Source organism: Echinops telfairi, unplaced genomic scaffold (assembly GCF_000313985.2).
Source record: "Echinops telfairi isolate 266 unplaced genomic scaffold, ASM31398v2 ScPeMD7_16;HRSCAF=60, whole genome shotgun sequence".
Lineage (NCBI taxonomy): Eukaryota > Metazoa > Chordata > Mammalia > Afrosoricida > Tenrecidae > Echinops > Echinops telfairi.
The window spans coordinates 11,416,230-11,430,983 of record NW_022103913.1 but is presented as its reverse complement, the minus strand read 5'-3'; the positions used below and the strand labels follow the sequence as shown (position 1 = coordinate 11,430,983).

At 37.7% G+C, this 14,754-nt stretch overlaps 1 protein-coding gene and 1 pseudogene across 2 annotated transcripts in view; both read left to right on the top strand.

Annotated features, from left to right (window-relative positions):
* The window catches only part of PPP2R3A (protein phosphatase 2 regulatory subunit B''alpha), a 226,071-nt gene that overhangs the window by 64,619 nt on the left and 146,698 nt on the right, over nucleotides 1–14,754 (top strand). The window lies entirely within an intron of this gene.
* Nucleotides 9,684–10,138, top strand: LOC101659034 (annotated as a pseudogene).

Below are 14,754 nucleotides of genomic sequence, written 5' to 3'. Positions count from 1 at the left end.
CCGGGCACTGTAAGATAAGATAAAATAATAATTTATAAATTATCAAGGGTTCCTTCATTCAAAAGGAAAATGAGCTGATTCCAGGAGCCCAAGCTGAAAGCGAGTTTTGAGAATGATGAGGGCAACGGATGTATAAGTGTGCTTTACACAATTGTTGTATGTGTGGATTGTGATAAGAGTTGTATGAGCCCCAATAAAATGATAAAAAGATAGATTAGTCAATATTTTATATTGTCAGTATTTTAATATGTACTTCAAAATATTTACCCAAGAGCAATATTTGTTTTCTGGATATGATATAAATGAAGTTGAAACCTCTATTGGGCAAGGGAACCAAATAAAAAATACTAGGCATATATTGAGAGATGAAGAGAATATTGGTCTGCGGCCAGGGACTAAATCTGGCCTCTGCTTGAGTTTGTAAATAAAGTTTTATTGGAACACAGCTAATCCTGTTAGTTTACATATGGTCTGTGGCTGCTTATAAGCTGCAACAGCCAAGCTGAATAAGTGCAACAGAGACCATGAACCCTAAAATATTTACTCTCTAGCCATTTCCTGACTCCTGTCTAAATATTATTTCATAGTTCAGTGAAATACACTTTTGATAAAATTCAATCTAATGTTTTATTATAGGTATTGGAAATTCTGGAAACATTCACAGATCAGTAGCAAAAACTGCATATGGTTGGGGATTTTCAAATATTCTACTAGTAGACAGAGAGTAAAAACAAAAGTTTCAAAATTCTTCATTATGAATTCTGGTCTCTATAACTTTTCTCCCCTCATCTCCATATTCACATCCTATCACTAACTTTTCTATTTCACTCGGTTTCCATCTCATCTCATATCTTCTTTCCCTTTCTTTACACACTAGCCCAGCCATAGAACTTTCTTAGTATGTCAAGTTACCAGTATCAGTGGCTAGAAAATAAATCTTCAGAACATGCCTTTTCTCAACGCCTCCACATACCAGGAAACAATCTATAGGTTCTAGAATAGCAAATGGGCCTGAAAGTGAGTTGAACAAAAATAAGAACAGTTTGTGGAGGAGGGCAAGTGGGGTAGTGCCTGAGGTACCAAAGTGTTTCATGATGAGAATTTGAGTGAATTACTTAGAACTTATTTTGACATGGAGAATAACTTTTTAAAGATTTAGAACATATTGCCCATAATACATGGTATCATAAGTGGTATTTTATTGCCTTCGGTAGGTGGTATTATAGTCATTTGTATCTGTTGTTAGTAGTAGCACATTAATTAATGATGAGAGTGTAAATTAATAAGCCCTGTTCCCCCTTGAAAGTTATTTTCACTTAGTTTTAGTGAAATAAAGCCATGGGAAACAATTCTATTACTATTTGACTTAATTGAAAGAAGGGGAGGTATGGGGGTTTTCGATGAAGGAAGAAGAATTTAAGATGAATAAAGATCTTTTAAAAGAGCAATGCTATCATTTATGTCTATTGAAACTTTAAAATTTCAGTTAGTTGAGGGGGAAACCTGCCTCAATCAGTAAAAGGTATAAATTAGAAATTCAGTGTTTTCAAGTAATAATTTATTGATGTTAAGACTGAGGAGTCAAATTACTATCAAAATATTGCCAAAGGTGGACTTCAGCTAAATCTCTTTCAATAATCACTTATAATCAGTACATTTATTTCTTGATAGGCAAAATGAAGGTTGCCAACGTGCTTAAAAATCACATATAACGGTTTAAGCATTTGTAGATTTTTGTAACTACTATGCACAGCATATAGTACAGATGAGTCAAACATGTAACAAGCTTTAATGGAGCCCACAGTTACTGAGAGTGGAGATATGTGATACAAATAGAAAGTAATGGAAGGGGTGAGAAATACAGGTGAGGTGCAGCAGGAGATCAGAGACGGAATTCAAGGAAGATTTTCTGGAGGAGATAAACATTTAATTAAAGATACAACGCTCTTAGCCAACTCATTTGCTCAGGGACCATTGCTGATGTTAGCACAGTGTTAACTAAGGTTGAAGCTTTATTTTCCCTTTATATTTAGTGAACCCTTCCTATACACTACTTGAAATTGTGTGCACACGCATAGCTCTGCCATTCATTCTCTCATTTACTATTTTATGCTTTGCTCTGACAGAACTTACATTCTAGTGATGAGGAGGCTGTTAAAATTAAAGCAATAATAGGCAACTGAAATAATATCTCAATGGGTGTAAAATGTCAAAGATTTCTACCTATTAGGCTCTCAGCTATATCCCAAAACGTAAAATGGTGACTAGTCCTAATTGGTGTTAAATACATATTTAAAAATTATTGTCATTTTTATAGTATTTCAGTAGTATTTAAATTTAAATATTTCAGTAGTATTTAAATTTTTCCTCACATATTCTTTTGTAAGAAAAATTATTTTTAAATGCAAGGTAATTTTTCTTATATACCCTAAGAGATTTCTTCACTGTAACTCGGCTTGATGAAGCCCTTGACACTAGGCTTTACATTAAGTGACCATCTTTAGGAATTTGATAGATTTACCAATGTAAACTGATCCTGTTTATAATTTTAGCTGTACTAGGCATTGCATAGGCTTTAACTTCCTGATAAGGCTTGAGAGTCAGAACAGACCTTGGAATCCTAGCCCTACTATTTCTCATGAAATGTCCAGCAAGCAATAATTAACCTGGACTAGATTTCATAGGTTCTTCTAGTATGCTGACTCATGGGCCTACTTTTGGAAACCACAGTTGAGCTGTTAACTTTGGGGGGCGGCTCTGGCATCTGAGAAGTATGGCTCCATAAGCTGTTATATGTGCAACATAATGCTCACTTATCATCGGGGTCCTTGACCATCAATCCCAGCCTGTTTTGGCATCTGAGAATGATTATACATTATAATATTAGGCTCTTAGTCATGTCCACACCCAGATCCCAGAAGAACATATAGCCATGGTTTAGGAATACTTGAAGGCAAAATTTTAGATTTATTGGTTCTTTTTGCTATTAGTCATGAATTGTTTACCTATCCTTCAGAGGCAACGTAAAGCAAGACACAAAAGTGCTCCTTTGATTTCTGTCATAATTATGCTTTATTATTTTACTGCATCCAGTGAGGGGAAGGCTGTAGGAGTAGAGTAGGAACAAAGAAACCATAGATTTGTAGATAATCACTTCCTTACATCTCTCCCAACCCCAGGGGTTTATTATTTAGAGTAAAATAACATTAGTAACACAAAACAACTCATTAACTAAAGAAAAATACCACATTGGAGCAAAAAGGAAAAGTATATAAAATTTTAGGATGCATTGTGTTAGACTGGTTTGACTAGAGAACCAAATCCAGTGCCACTCCTGTGTAAGAGATAGCTTGATATCAAGACGTAATTTGTATCAAGAAAGCATCCCAGCCCAGTCCAACTCAAGTCCGTAAGTCCAAAACTAGTCCATAAGTCCCTCTTCAGACTCCTGCAGCCACATGCAATGATGCAGAATGCAGGAAGATCACAGGTCCGTGGGTTCAGAGTCGTGTGTATCCAAGATTGGTGGAAATGTGGCAGGACTCTGGCAGCTTGGGGGGGTGGGGGTGGGGGAAGGACGCTGCAAGCAAAGTGAAGGGAGAGGGGATGGGGACAGGGTCCCTGCTTAAAAGAAGGCCACAACCCCAAAGACACAGCATCAGACTGCATTGACGAACAGATTTGACTTTACTCCTTGCCAGAATTGTCTGGTTGACAAAAAGTCATCTGACTACCACAAAAGTATTAGCTAATTCCTTTATAGTCAGTTTCCTTCCGTAAGGCTTATGGTGATGAAGTCTGTCATTAATGTTAGTGTTTTAGCCTCTTTTGCCCGTTAAGAGCCACCATGTGAGAAAGGCCATTTTATTATGTATTTTTTAATTGATGTATCATATGCATAAAATTTACCCTTTCAAAGGTCAAAATTTAATAGTTTTTAGTATATACACAGATTATGAAACCATCACCACAATCTAAATCCAGGACATTTTCATCATGAAAAAATACCCACACTCGTCACTACCCTGTCTCTCCTTCTCCCAGTCTGGCACCAGGAGTCAACTTTACCTCCCGGTAACTTTGCCTATTCTGGGCATGTCATGACACATATATTTATCTTTTTGTATCTGTGTATTTTTATTAGCATAAGGTTTTCAAGATTCATCCAGAGTATAGCATGTATCACTGTTGTGCCTTTTTAGTGCTGAATAATATCCAGTTGTTTAGATAAACTACTTACTTTACATTTTCCCATCATCTGATAGCCATTTGAATTGTTTCCAGTTTGGGGCTATTATAAATAATGTTTTACATGGTCAAGTTTTTGTGTGGACAGAGAGAAGCTTTGATTTAGCATTAAAATTTTTTTCAAAACAACCAGTTTCATTTTCTTAGAAGTACCCTCCTGATATAAAAGAACCTCCTATTTAATTTTTTTCCTACAGCATCTTTTGAGAAAAATCTTTTAGTATCATTTCAGAGTAATTCAGCTGTCCTCTGATCCTGATTCTACCAGCTCACTGCAGTATAGTTTACACAGCCGCATCCATTTCCCAGCTTTGCCATCCTATATATTCCTGTTACCTCAGTTTCTTGAAGCTTCACTTCCTGAATGATTTCTTAACACTAAGGCCTTAACTGAGGGCACTGCCTCAGTCTTCCCAATCCTGTTCAGCTGACTTAAGTGAATGACTTTATACATTGGTATATAAAATAAAAGGCTAGGCTTGTTTGGGCACAAAGCTGTATAAAAAATACTAACTAGTCACTCTCATGCTTAAGTCAAAATAGGTGGTTTACTTCTTTAAGCATATATTTAAAATCACTCTCTGTAACTCTTGCAGTCAGCCCAGTTTTTTGCTTAATGTGTCCCATGGAGCTGATTCTTTCCAGAGAGAGACAGAGAAAATTAACATTGTATATTCATTTTCATAGGGAGGAAAGCAGGCGATATGAGAGGATTAACAAAATCCTTCTAAAAAAATCCATCCTGAATTTCATATTAAACCTCCAAAAATGATTTCTACTAAAGGGTAATGTGTTGGGTCTCACACATTTTTTTCTTCCATCTCTCTTTCCTAATAACATCTTCCTTCAGGGTGTAGGCCTTCCTGGACTTACTCCTTAGAGTTCTCCTTTAGGTCTCTGAAGACAGTAAGGGAGCGTTTTTCTTCAAGTTACGTGGGTGCTAAAACGGCTCTTCAAGTTTTAGGATCATATGAAGAGAGGCTAGTAAACCTATAAAATCTGGTGTGCAGAACTCATTCTAGATGGTGTTTGTTTTGTTTTGTATATTGTTTTTTGACAGATATTATTGCCCTTGCCCAAGCATGCTAGTTCTGGAGGAAGACCTATGGAATTGTAAGGCAGGAAAGAGATGCCAGCCTGGACCATTGGCTCTCAAGATAATAACTGCTATATTCCAGTCATCTCTACATCAGAGGGACCATTTTGAATTAGACAGTCATGATCTGTTATACTGGAAATGACAAAGTCAAGAGAAATGGCATTGTATTCACCATCAAAAAGAACATTTCAAGATCTATTTAAAGTACAGCATTGTCTATAATAATATAATATTCATACTTCTACAAGGAACCCCAACCAGTTAACACAGTGGTTCTCAACCTTCCTAATGCAGCCACCCTTTAATACAGTTCCTCATGTTGTGGTGACCTTCCCAAGCATAAAATTATTTTTGTTGCTACTTCATAACTAATTTTGCTATTGTTACGCATCGGGTAACCCATGTGAAAGGACCATTCGATCCCCAAAGGGGTCGCGAGCCACAGGTTGAGAACCACTGAGTAAATAAAACTAATATTCAAATTTACACACCAACCACTAAAACTAGTGATAAGGAAATTGAATAATTATACTAACTTCTTCAGTCTAAAATTGATCAGGCAGTCCAGTCAGTTATGATGCATTGATAATTACTGGGAAATGGAATATGAACATTGGAAACAAAGGACAAGTAGTGGGGTGGGGGGGATGGCCTTGTGAGAGAAGTGAAGCTGGAGATCACATGATAGGATTTTACGAAAGCAAAGACTTCTTCATTGCAAATACCTTTTTCAATATCAGTGGAAATTATACATGTGGACCTCACCAGATACAATATACAGGACTCAAATTAACTACATCTGAGAAGAGAAATCAGCCAAAACAAGTCCAGGGACTGAATATGAGACAAATCATTAATTTCTTATATGGTGAGTTCAAATTCAAGTTGAATTAAAAATATGTCTAACAAGAGCCAAAACGGCCTTGAGTGTATCTCACCTGAATTACAGGCCATCCCAGTTTGACACATTAAATACTAATGACCAAAAACCAGTTGTAGGATGGTATCAAGAACATCACACTTGAAGAAAGTAAAATTCTTGCCATAAGACAGGAAAGAGCAAAGTCCCAAAGCCCTTGAGGAGCGCCCCAGATAGACTTCAGGCTAGGAGGGGCAGTATCCTGAACCCCCCAGGACGAGTGGGGAGATAGTTATAAAGGTCAGTGGACAGACCTGGAACTATGTATGCTTTTGGGGTTGTTGTTTTTCACTTATTATTTTTCTTTATTTTTTCTCTTTTTATTCAATATTTTATTTTATTTTTGTATTGTCCATGTTACTGTTGGTTTGCCTACCAATATAAGCTAGGCATGGGAAGGAAGCCCAAGGAAAAAGCAATGGACTGAAGTGAGCAAACAGTGTCATAGACAGGGGGACAACTAGGGAATTATCAACATTGAGGAGAACATAGAGATCCTGGGGGTGATGGAGCAACAGCTATCTAGCTGAGAGGAATTACTAAGAGGCAGAAGAAGGGCGAGTGATGGTGGGACAGGAGGAAGGTAAAAGAAAACAGGAAAGATCTAGGAAGCTATGGATAGAGGCATAAACAGGTGTGCACTTATGTAAATACATTAATTCATAAAAATAGAGGTATTGGCCTATGTACATATATTTATATGGCAATATGTTGAGGACGTGGATGGGCTTCAGGCCTCTGCTCAAGCTCTCCCTCAACATAAGAACACTTTGTTCTAACAGCCTGGCCGTTCTGTGATGCTCACCTCCCTGCACGATTGCTAAAGACAAAATGGGTGCACAAGCAAATGTGGTGAAGAAACCTGATGGTGCCCAACTATCAAAAGATACAGCATCTAGGGTCTTAAAGGCTTGAACTTAAACAAGCAGCCATCTAGCAGAGAAGCAACAAGCCCACACAGAAGCACACCAGTCTGTGCGATCATGAGGTGTCAATGGAATCAGGTAACAGGAGACCCAAAACAAACAAAAATAACATATTGCTGAGAACGTGGGGTGGGGGTGTAGATAATGGGACATCCCCTCACAGAAGGGTTGCAAGGAAGAGATGAATCAACCAGGGTGAAGTATGAATCAACCAGGGTGAAGTATAGCACCAATGAGACACACAGTATTCCTCTGGTTCCTTGAGGCTTCTTCACCCCCCACTATCGTGACTCCAGTCCAGTCTTTCACTGTGGGCTAGGCTGGAGCATGTACACAGGTACAGATAAGAGCTCAGGGCACATGGAATCCAGGTCAGATAAACCCCTCAGGAACAGAAATACGAGTAGCAATGAAATGATGGTAGGGGGTAGGTGGGGGAGAGAAAGGGGAAGAAACCACGGGAAAGGAGACAGCAGTCGTAAGAGGAAAATATAATTTATCAAGGGGTCATGAGGGGAGGGAGGGTAAAAAGGGAGGCTGATACCAAGGGCTAAAATAGAAAGTAAATGTTTAGAAAATAATGATGGTAACATGTATAAATATGCTTGATACAGTTGATGTATGGATTGTTATAAGAGCTGTAAGAGCCCCCAGTAAAATTATCTAAAAAAAGGAAAGAAAGAAAACAGGCCAAAACGAATGTCAAAATAGACCCTAAAACTTGCTCTTCAACACAGAGTAGCTAAAACAATGGAAGAAATGAAGTAAAAGAATTGAACAGAAGATTTCAGAAGGCATCTTGCGGTGATGAGTAAAACATTGTAATACAATGTGCAAAGGTCTGGAGTTAGAAAACAAAAGAAAAGGACATGCAGCATATTTCAGGCTGGAAGACCGGAGAAAAAATCCACACCTCAAGTTATAGTATAGAAGGATTCTCTGAGCAAAATACTGAATGATGTATTTTGAAAGAATATAGAAAGAATACAAGCAGTCATTATACAAAAAAAATTAGGGTTCAACCATTTCCAGAAGTGGTGTATGATTATGAACCAATTGTATTGAAGAAGGAAGCCCAAGCTACACTGACAGCATTAGCAAAAAACAAACAAGGCTTCAGGATTTGAAGGAATACCAACTGAAATGTGCCAACAAACAAATGCAGCTCTGGAAGTACTCACTAGTTTATGGCAAGAATCTTGAAAGACAGCTACTGGCCAAACAACTAGACAAGATATCCATATCTGTGCCCATTCCAAAGAAAAGTGACTGAACGGAATGATCATACAATATTATTAGTATCACATACAAGTGACATTTTGCTGACCAGAACCAAATCCACTGCCCTCAGTCGATGTCGATTCATAGTGACCTTGTAGGACAAGGTAGAATTGCCCTGGGAGTTTCCAAGACTAACTGTTTATGGTAGTAGAAAGCCAAGTCTTCCTCCCATGGAGCAAGGATCTACATAAAACCCTCTCCCTGGGGGACGGACAACAGAAACATGGGTGAAGGGAGACGTTGGACAATGTAAGTTATGACAAAATAATTCATAAATTATCAAGGGTTCATGAGGGAGGAGGAGTAGGGAAGGAGGGGGAGAAATGAGCTGTTACCAAGGGCTCAAGTACAAAGCAAATGTTTTGAGAATGATGATGGCAACAAATGTACAAATGACACAATGGATGGATGTATGGATTGTGATAAAAGTTGTATGGGCCCCCGATGATTATTTTTTTAAAAGAACTGCTGACCTTGCGAATCACAGCCCAACTTGTAACCACTACACCACCAGGGCACCTTGAAAAACATTTTAAATAGCAGCATCTAGAAGTTTAAGTGAGATTCACCAGAAGAGCAGGGAATGAGGGATATCATTTTTGGCTTTAGATGAATCTTGGGTGAAAGTAGTGACTATCAGAAAGATGTTTACTTATGTTGTATTGACTATACAAAGGCATTCAATAATTTGGATCGTAACAAACGATAGCCTTGAGAAGAGTGGGAATTCTACAACACTACATTGTGTTCATGGAAAAACGGTACATAAACAACACTGGGCATGTGGAACCTCTATATAGACCGACAGAACTTACATTGAATGGTTTAGCATCAGGAAAGGGATGTTCAGGGTTGTATCCTTTCACTATACTTATTCAATGTATGCTAAGCAAATAAGAAGCTTGACTATATATAAAGAAGGCGGCAGTATGAGGATCAGTGAAAACTTATTAAAACCTGCTAAAAGGAAGAAGGACATGGGATACTTAACTGATGATTAAAAAAACAGTAGCTTTCAGTGTGGATTACACCTAAACATAAAACAAAAATCCTCTCAACTGAACCAACAGACAATATCAGAAAAGATTGAAGTTGTCAAGGATTTCATTTTACTTGGTCCATTATCAAGGCTTGTGGAAGCACCAGTCAAGAAATAAAATGACCTTCCACCAGAGGCCTACATGCTGCTGCCACTGCCACTGCCACTGCCATGTCTCTAGTAATCTCTGAGAAGTTCCAGCACATTTTGCGAGTACTCAGCACTAACATCAATGGGCAGTGGCAGATACCTTTGCCATCACTGCCATGAAGGTGTGGGGCGAAGATATGCTCATGTGGTGTTAAGAAAGCAGACATGGACCTCAGCAAGAGAGCAGGAGAGCTCACCGAAGAGGAGGTTGAATGGGTGATCACCATCATGCAGAATCCACAGCAGGGCAAGATTCCAGACTGGTTCTTGAATAGACAGAAAGATGCAAAGGATGGCAAATACAGCCAGGTCCTGGACAACGGTCTGGACAACAAGCTCTGTGAAGATGTGGAGTGGCTGAAAAAGATCTGGGCGCCAGAGGGCTGTGCCACTTCTGGGACCTTTGAGTTTGAGTCCAGCACACCAAGACCACTGGCCACCGTGGCCGAACTGTTGGTGTGTCCAAGAAGAAATAAAGACTATCAACCTTGTCTATTAATAAGTAGTTTATACACACACACAAGAAATAAAATGACATATTACACTAGGCAAATCTGCTGCACAAGACTTCTTTAAATTGTTGCAGGGCAGAGAAGTCACATTGAGAACTAAGGTGCCCCTGACCCAAACCATAGTTTTTCATATGCCTCATATGCATGTGAAAACTGGATAATGAACAAGGAAGACAAGAGACAGGCTGATGCCTTGGAATAATGATAATATTGAAGAATATTAGAAGTGTCATGGACTATCAGAAGAGCAAACCAGCTGTCTTGGAGGAGTGCTGCTCAGAAGGAAGGCAAAACTTCATCTCATGTATTTTGGACATGCCATCAGGAAAGACCAGTCCCTGGAAAAAAGCATCTTGTTTGGTAAAGGACAGCATCAGGCGAAAAGAAGACCCTTAATGAGGTGTACTGATACAGTGGCTACAACAATGGGCTCCCCCATTTAAAATAGCCACATGCTGGTGCTTTCAGCTAGTTGTATACTCCGTGAAACAAACATTCTCAAATCCTTTCTAGAATCAAACAAATACTTTCATATAAATAAACAAAAAGCAAATAAGCCAACCTAATTTTAGCCTTCAGAGCTTATTGCCACAAACTAGTTCTTTTAGAAATCCATTTTTTCCTCGTTTGCATTGTGTAACAATTGGGTAAATCAAAAGTCACAGCTTATTTTATTATCAGAAGTCATGGAAAAATATTTTCTTGGTAAAGAGTGTAGCACAGCAGGCTTTTTACCATTGTTCCAACTTTAAAACTTAAGAGACTTGTGGGAAAAATTCAAATTATTGTCCTTGGTTTCACAGCCAACATTGTCCTGGGTACAAGGTACTAGGTACAATATGGAAGAGGCCACCTTTTTGTCTAGCAAAAGTATCTGGCATATAATAAGTACTCAACAAACTGTTGAGTGAATGAACGATATAAGTTTTACCTTACTAACAAGGGGTTACTTAGAAAAATAGCTGTCAGATTATTAAATATTGTAATAGAGTGCTAATATTAGGATCGATAGTAGGGTATCATGAATGTGAATGTATTCTAACTGTAAAATGTGTATTCTAGGTATTCTTAATATATCCTAAACATTATATTTTTACTAAAAACATTAACATATCTTACTTAAATATTTGATAGAAAGCCACAGCCTTTACTTTTAGAATAACTTTGATAAATGGAGTTCTGTAGAATCTTTAATTAATTACATAATGCAGTTGTTTACTGTTTCAGTTTCTTTAATGTGATGAGTACTGAAGCAATTTGAATGTGGATACTAGATATTAAAATTTTGTCTCCTTTCTCTCATGTATAACTCATTCTACAGCTGAGTATGTTTAGAAGTTTGCCTTGACTGTTATTTTATAAGGTATTTAACTGTTTTTCTTTTAATTGTAGAAAGAGAATTATTTTTTTCTATTCATAAATCATTAGTTTACAGAGCTGAGTTATTACTATAAACAGTACCAACATCATAAACAGGTTGGGGAAAAGACAACTGATTATTAGTAAAGCATACAACTGGAACTGCTGAGAGGAGAAATGTGAGAGCGTACCAGAAAGCATGATCCACTGTGTGGGTCGTAACAAATTATGGATATCCTTGAGAAGAATGAGAATTCCAGGACACTTCATAGTGCTTTTGTTCAGTTTGTACGTGGATCAAGAGGTAGTTGTATGAACAGAACAAGGGAATCCTGTATGGTTTAAAATCAGAAAAAGTATAAGGGTTCTATTGTTTCACCACCATACTTAGTTTATTTACTGAGCAGATCATCAGAGACCTGGATTTATATGCAGCATCAGGATTGGTGGGAGGTTTATTAGCAACCTGAGATATGCAGATGACACATCCTTGCTTGTTAAAAGTGAGGAGGCATTTTGGCACTTGCTGGTGAAGAGCAAAGAGGGCAGCCTTCAAGTAGAGATTACAACTCAATGTAAAGAAGACCAAGATCCTCACAAGTTGACCAGTAGGTAACATCAGGGTAAATGGGAAAAAGGTGCAAGTTGTCAAGGATTTTTGCCTTGCTTTGATCCATATTCAGTGCTCATGGAAGCAGCAGTAAATATCAAAGGACATAGTGCATTGGGTAAATCTGCACAAGACCTCTTTAGCAAGGATGTTACTTTGAGAATTAAGGTGCACCTCATCCAAACCATGGTATTTTCAGTTGCCTCGTGTGTATGTGAAAGTTGGACATTGAATAAGGAAGACCGAAGAATTGCTGCGTTTGAATCGTGGACTGCTAAAAGGACAAAAAAAAATCTGTCTTCAAAGACGTACAGCCAGAGAGTGCTCCTTAGAGGCAAGGCTGGTGCCACTTTATCTCACATGTCTCCTGATGTCAGGAGAGACCAAGCCTTGGAGAACATCAGACTTGGTAAAGTAGAGGGTCAGCCAAAAAGAGGAAGGCCCTTAATGAGTTAGATTGACTTGGTGGCTGCAACAAGAGGCTCAAGCAGAGGAACAATTGTGAGGATGGCGCAGGACTGAGCAGTGTTTCCTTGCTTCTGTTAGGCATAGGGTCGCTATGGGTCTGAACTGACTTGATGACATCTAACAACAAACACCAGAAAGCAACCTACTAGCCATGATGCTTTGTTTTACAGGAGAGTTAGAATATTGGCTAATCCAGAGAATTAGGTTCAACGGGATTTCATTTAAGAGAGATTCTATAGTATTTCACCAAGTGTTTCATGTACAGACTAAGAATTGAGGGGGAAGGGCTTACTCCAGGAAGCCTTCTTTAAATAGGTAAAATTTGAGTAGGACTTTGGATTGGATTAGACAATGTGGAGCCTGGTGTTACAATGAATGGTGAAGTGCTGGAATGCTAGCCCCAAGTCAATAGTCTGAACCCCCCAGACACTCTGAGAGAAAAAAGATGGTCTTCTTCCATAAAGATAACAGCTTTAGAAACTTTATAGAGTAGTGCTACTCTGTTTTGTAGACTTGAAATGAGTCAGAATTGCTTGATTGGTGCACAATATCAATACGTTTTTTGAAGAGGGAGTATCATTCTCAAGAAGAGGATGAAAGTTAATAGAGACTGCAATAGAAAAGTTGACCTTCCTGAAACCAGGAGTTGGTACTGGGAAGAAGTGGGGAGGAGAGTAGCAGGGAGATACAACTTACGGTGTGGTTTAGTAGAATAATCACTGAATCTAACATCTAAAAGATCTCGTTTCATCCTTGGAGCAGACATTTTTGACATATTAATTGGGACATGAATGAATGGATAGAAACATTTTAGGCAGGAGGGTAAGGAAAAGGCATATGGACAAACTACCCAGGGGAGCGAGCTATTGTGTAAACCCATTGCGAGAAAAAGTAGAAAAAAGATAGAGTTCAAGTTGAAAGAAACATTAGTCCGGTGGTTTCATATCAAAATATTTTTCAACCAAGTGCATATTAAAAGCTTTCAGGTCTGAGTGGATTTCCACCAACCTAAAAAAAGAAAACCACAGTTGTAAATGGATAAATCTAGTTAAAAAGTTAATATGTAAACATATTACAGGTGTCAGAATGTTTTTAAATGAAGATAAAAGCTGATTTATTTAAGGTGCAGAAAACAATAGAAAACCTGCTATATTAAACAAAAGTGGTAGAGAAGAATTGTAAGCTATTTGTTGATTTTGGTAATATTTAGTTTACCTTTTCTAACAATAGAACTTTAAATACTGAACATGAAAGGTTCATTTGTGAAAGTTCGTACCTGAAGGTTAATTTATAAATACTTAAATGAAATCATGTATTAGATCTTTCAGAGATGATTTTCTCAAACTGAGAAAAACTCATAAATTCAAGATATATGAGTACAGTGTTAATATGTAGTCATCCTTTGTACCCTTCTTATAGCCAAAAAATATATAATTTATTTTGCTGATGTTGAGAATATACACAATAAAGCATATACCAATTCAGCAATTTCTACTTATCCACTTCAGTCACCTTGATTATGTTCTTCAAGTTATGCACCTGTTTGCACCCTCAGTCTCTGAGTTGTTCTTCTCCCATTAATAGAACCTCATTATGCCCCAAGCTTCTTATCTAATCTTTTGAGTAGCTAGTGTCAGTTTGATCCCATATGAATTAATTCACTACCATCGAGTCGATTCTGAAGGTAGACATTAAAAAAGCACAGCGCTCAAGGCAGACACTCTTTACTAGTTAAGCTTATTAGCTGATGCTTGATTTTCAGGAGACTTGAGAATATTGTCAGTTTAAAGTTGAAGATTGGTTTGCCAAATTTTACACTAAGCATCTAAAGCTACTTGCTAGTCACATTGTCATTCCATTCTCTTAACCAACACATTTTACAATAAATTATGAAATCATTCCATTATCTTAACCAACACATTTTTACAATAAATTATGAAATCATTCCATTCTCTTAACCAACACACTTTACAATAAATTATGAAATCATTCCATTCTCTTAACCAACACACTTTACAATAAATTATGAAATCATTCCATTCTCTTAAGCAACGCAGTTTACAATAAATTCTGAAATCATTCCATTCTCTTAAGCAACACACTTTACAATAAATTATGAAATCATTCCATTCTCTTAACCAAC